Source organism: Poromitra crassiceps (assembly GCF_964638095.1).
Source record: "Poromitra crassiceps genome assembly, chromosome: 29".
Taxonomy (NCBI): Eukaryota; Metazoa; Chordata; class Actinopteri; order Beryciformes; family Melamphaidae; genus Poromitra; species Poromitra crassiceps.
This window is the reverse complement of record NC_139641.1, coordinates 1,421,381-1,427,380: the sequence shown is the minus strand read 5'-3', so window position 1 is coordinate 1,427,380 and position 6,000 is coordinate 1,421,381.

Below are 6,000 nucleotides of genomic sequence, written 5' to 3'. Positions count from 1 at the left end.
TCCGCTGATCAACTCGTCTCTGGATTACTCCTCCCGCTGGATTTATCACTTCCCTCTCACTGCCTGGACACAACGGGTCGGCCCCTCCACGACCGACCCGTTGTGTGCCGCCTCCTATCGCTGCCCAGCCGTGCTGCGCTGCGTGACCCATGTCCTGGGAGGCAGTCTCCACTACCTCGCCATTTCGTGGGCTCCCGCCACCTCCGCTAGCCATCTCTGCAGGTGAGTGATCGCTACCCCGCTTTCCCTCACTGCTGCTGGAGCTGGTCTGTCACCATGGCACGGCTGGGCTGCCCCGCCGCACGGGCTCGGTCTCGGGCCAGCACCATCAATCCTCACACCAACAACAATAACAACTGCAACAATAACAACTCACCCTACCTGCCACTATTAACCGTCAACACCACTCTCCCTGGATTACTGTCATCTCTCCTCTTATCATACCTCCATCCTGGACTCTCACTACTGCTCCTCATATCCTTTCCACCTGGACCATTTTTATTTTTTCCACCTGGACCATTATTTTTTCCACCTACCCCCAACTTCCACGATCTCTCCCCCGCCTCTCCTACTCTGCTGCCAACCTTCACTTACTCAAGAATAACCACCGTCTCTCTGCTCCTGCTTTCACCGCCGCCAGCAAGGCTAACATCCTCTGCCGCCGCCGCTACATCCACCGTGGACCCCGCCATAACCGCAACCGGACCCTACACTACTCTGCTGACACATTCCCTCACTCTGGACTAACTCCCGCCCCCCTGTCAATACCACCTGCCGCTCTGCTAACCCCAACAACCTCCGCTCTCTCCCCCCTGCTCCCCCTGCTCCCAAATCCATCTTCCTTGCCCTGCTGAACATTCGCTCTCTCTCCAACAAATCACCTATCATATCCGAACTCATCCTGGACAATAACATTGATCTTCTCCTCCTCACCGAAACATGGCAACAGCCCCTGGACTTCTTTTCACTCAATCAGGCCACCCCCCCCAACTACAGTTACATTGCCAAGCCCCGCCTCTCTGGGCGTGGGGGTGGGGTCTCGCCGTTCTCCATAAACAATCTCTACTCATCAATGAACTCAACCTCAACATCCCATCCCTGTCCTCCTTTGAACACCTTGCCTTCTCACTTCCCAACTCCATCACTGCCCTTCTTCTTTACTGTCCCCCCAAGCCCCACCCCTCTTTTCTGTCTGAACTCTCTGAACTCCTCACCATCGCTTCTTCTCTTTCCTCCCGCCTCCTTCTCACCGGTGACCTGAACATCCACGTTGACCAACCCGACTCCCCTCTGACATCTGACTTCCTCTCTCTCCTCGACTGTTTTCACCTCACCCAGCACATCAACTTCCCCACCCACACCAAAGGCCACATTCTTGATCTAGTCTGCTCTTCCTCTCTACCCATCTCCAACCCTCACCCTCTCTTTTTCCCTCTCTCTGACCACCACTGCATCCTCTTCTCTGCTCCCCTGCCCTTACCCCGCCGCCCCAACAAACGCACCATCTCCTTCCGTAACATCAAATCCATTGACCTACCCACTCTCTCCCAGACTATATCCTCTGCCCCCCCCCCCCCCCCTGACTCCGCCCCCTCCCCTGATGACTATGCCACCCTCCTCAATTCTGCACTCACCGACTCCCTTGACTCCCTGGCCCCCCTGAAAACCTCCACAGTCTGATTCACCTCCTCCTCCCCCTGGTTCACTCCCCAACTCCGCACAATGAAACAGACCGGCAGGCAACTGGAAAGACTTCAAAGAAAACCCACCTCACTGTCCACGCCAAACTCTTCAAACATCACCTCTCCTCCTACTCCTAGCCGCCAAATCTGCCTACTTCTCCACCATCATCAACAGCACCAACAGGAACCCCCGCACTCTCTTCTCCACTGTCAAAAAGCTCCTCCAACCCCCGGACAATAACACACTCTCCTCCCCTGAACTCTGCAACTCATTTCTCCACGCCTTCAACAGCAAAATCTCCAAAATCCACTACTCCCTGACTGCCTTCATCGCCAACCCCTCCGCCCCTCCCCCCCCACTATCATCTTCCCTCCCCCTGACCTCCCCCCTCCCTCGCTGCCTTCTCCCCTGTTGACTCCTCCCTCATCACTGACATTATCACCGCCTCCAAGTCTTCCACCTGCTCCCTCGACCCCCTCCCCACCCCCCTGACCAAGGCCTGCCTCCCCGCCCTCATCCCCCACGTCACTGCCCTTTTCAATCAGTCACTCTCCCAAGGTCACGTCCCCTCTGTCTACAAACTCGCCGCTGTCACCCCATCCTCAAAAAGCCCACCCTCGACCCCGCCAACCTCTCCAACTACCGCCCCATCTCCAACCTGCCATTCCTCTCCAAAACCCTCGAGCGCATCGTCGCCACCCAACTTCACTCCCACCTTCACTCCCACAACCTCTACGAACCCCTACAGTCTGGCTTCCGTCCCTACCACAGCACCGAAACCGCCCTCTCCAAAGTCATCAACGACCTCTTCACCTCCGCTGACTCTGGTGCCCTCAACATACTAGTTCTACTCGATCTGACCGCAGCCTTTGACACTGTGAACCACTCCATCCTCCTCCAAAGGCTGCGCCAACTGGGTGTTGAGGGCACCGCACTGGACTGGCTCACCTCATACCTCACCGACAGACAACAATTAATCTCCCTCTGGTCACTCCTCCACCCTCTCCTCTGTTTTGCAGGGGGTCCCCCAGGGCTCAATCCTCGGCCCCCTGCTCTTCATCTGTTATATACTCCCCCTTGGTCACATCATCCGTCAATTCAACCTGGACTTCCACTGCTACGCCGACAACACTCAGCTCTACATCACCACCAAATCCCTCCAGAACCCACCCCTCACCCACATCGAAAACTGCATATCCGCAATAAAAACCTGGCTAACCCACAACTTCCTCCAACTCAACAGCGACAAAACTGAACTCCTCCTCATTGGCACCAAATCCACCCTCAATAAAACCGTTCCCATCACCCTCACCATTGACGACTCCACCATCACCCCCTCCCCCCTGGCTCGCAACCTTGGTTTCATCCTGGACCCCACCCTCTCCTTCGATCCCCACGTCAGCTCCGTTGTCAAAACTTCATATTTCCATCTCCGCAATATCGCCAAAGTCAGACACTGCCTCTCCCCCCCTGCTGCTCAATCCCTCATCCATGCCTTCATCTCCTCCCGCCTCGACTATTGCAACTCCCTCCTCACCGGCATCACCTCCCGTTCCCTCCAAAACTCAGTCGCCCGCTTGCTCACTCACACCCGGTCCCGCGATCACATCACCCCTGTCCTCCACTCTCTCCACTGGCTCCCCGTCAAGCAACGCATCAACTTCAAACTACTCCTCCTCACCTTCAAAGCCCTCCACAGCCTAGCCCCCCCTACCTGACTGACCTCCTCATCCCCCATCGCCCCTCCCGTACACTCTGATCCTCTTCTACTGCCACCCTCATCATCCCCCCATCCAGACTCAAAACCTTTGGTGACCGTGCTTTCTCCCGCGCCGCACCCCGACTTTGGAACTCCCTCCCCCAGACTGTCCGAGACTCTCCCTCACTCCCCACTTTCAAAACCCGACTTAAAACCTATCTGTTCTCCCAAGCTTACAACCTCCCCTACCCCTGACCACCTCCTCCAAACCATCACCCTCCGCCCCCCACCCCCCCTGCCCCTCCCTCCTGTTATCTTCCTCTCCTCTGCTTCTCCATACAACCTTGCCCTGAACCGCCACTGTTATTTGTACCTGTTCCCTGTATCTGTTGCCTGTTACCTGTATATGTTGCCTGTTGCCTGTTTCTGTTGCCTGTTGCTTGTCTTTTGTTTCTCTGTTAAGCGTCTTTGGGTTTTGAAAAGCGCTATATCAAATAAATGAATTATTATTATTATTAGGACAACACAGACGTTTTACTTCGTTACGAACTTGGGATTCTCACACTACAGTATGTCAATTATCCAACCAACCTTACTGCAAGGAAGCATCTCGTGCGACCCTGAGACCCGAGACTGGCAACGGAGCACATGGCCTCAGCCCATGGCAATCCTTAGGCATAAGAGTGACTAAGGACCTACCGCCTGGTGGCTGACAGCATGCGCAAAGGGCACGCTGGCCACGAAAGTGTGGTGCGTAGACCATGAGGCAGCTGCACACGTCTTCCACTGACACCACGCAACAACGCCCAGGATGTCACAACACCTCGCATAGAGTGGGCCTTAATACCCTCCGGGGGAACCTTCCCCACAGCAGAGTAAGCCAAAGCAATGTCCTCCACTATCCAGTGCGACAAGCGCTCCTTCGACAGTGCCCCACCCAGGGCCCGTGGCCCAAAGCAAACCAGCAACTGGTTACAGGTGCGCAGCGTCTGTTAGAGAGCTGCAAGCCCGAGGGGACACTCACGGGCCCCTCGGGCCTGGCCAATATGGGCCGGGGCCGGGCTTTTTCCCCCTTTTTTTTATCAATAGGTCCGGGACGGGGTCGGGCCCGTTTCAATAATTAAATTAAATTAAATAACGTTGTATTACTCGCTTAATTTTACACAGCAGAGCACAGTCAGGAAGAAGGAGGAGGAGTGCACAGACACTCCCCCAGCCACACAGTCACACACAGACCCTCACGGGACGTTAGTCTGCCATTCATACTCATGTCATGACATGTAGCTTTCCGCTCAGTCAGCGACAGACAGCGTGCTGTGTCAGTGTGTAAAAAACAACAAAACAAGTTGTGTGTCCCGTGTCCCTCCGTGTACAGCGGACAGCTCCAGAACAGAGAGAGAGAGAGTCAAATAGAGACAGGCAGAGAGGCTGCAGGAGCAGGACGGCCGCGCCGCAGCAGCTGAGGAACAGAGAGACAGGGGGAGATGTGTCATCGCAGCAGGCTCGGGCCAATTAATTTCATAACTCATCCGGGCCGGGCACGGGCCTGCATGTCACGGGTCGGGGAGGGCTCGGGCAGAGATGTCAGGCCCACGCAGCTCTCTAGCGTGTGTGTCCTGGCCACATAGGTCAGGATTGCCCTCACTGGGCAAAGCGTTTTCAACTGTCGCTCCTCTGAGCTGAAAGGAGGGGGACAAAAAGTCACCAGGTCTACAACCATACACCTGAAGCTAGCGTTGATATTCTTAGGCTGGTACGCGGGGTTGGGCTGAAGCTTAACCCTCCGCGTGTCATCAGCAAATACCAAGCAAGACTGCTGGACTGACAGGGCAATCAAGTCGCCAACCCTTTTGCCTGAAGACAAGGCTAACACATCGCAGTCTTGAAGGACAGGAACTTCAGATCCATAGTTTCCAATGGCTCCTCCAACACCGTGACCAAGTCCCATTTAGGGAAGACATTCCGCACCCGTGGTTGTAGCCTGCGCACCCCCTTCAAAAACCGGGAGACCAGCAGGATGCTCCCCATTTATTTCCCTTCGATCACCCACATGGTGATCGAAGGGAAATAAATGGGGAGCATCCTGCGATATGGCAGCCACATAGACTTTGAGGGACTGAGGGGATTGGCCCGCATCATACAGGCTCTGCAGGAAACAGAGGATGGGCTGAACACCACAACACACTGGATCCTTGTTCCATTCCGTGCACCAGTGTGAGAAAACTCGCCACTTGTAAGCGTACTGAGAGTGCGTGGACGTAGCCCTAGCGCTCTGTATGGTGTGCACCACGCTCATGGGCAAACCCTGAGCTAACAGGCGCTGCCGTTCAGGGACCAGGCCGCCAACTTTCATCTGGAAGGGGCGGGGTGGAGTATTTCGCCATGCGACATGAGGTCCTACCGGCACAGCAGCAGGATGAGCTCCGTGAACCAGATCTGCTGCGACCACTGCGGAGCCACCAGGGTAAGTCGCAGGCCCTGCTCCTTCACTCATAAGGACAGACTGGATCAGGGGGAGGGGGGAAACACGTAAAGGCTCTACCTGGGCCACACGTGTGCTAGTGCATTGTGACCCAAGGGGGGATCGTCGTTTTCGACAGAGAACCACAGGGGACAGT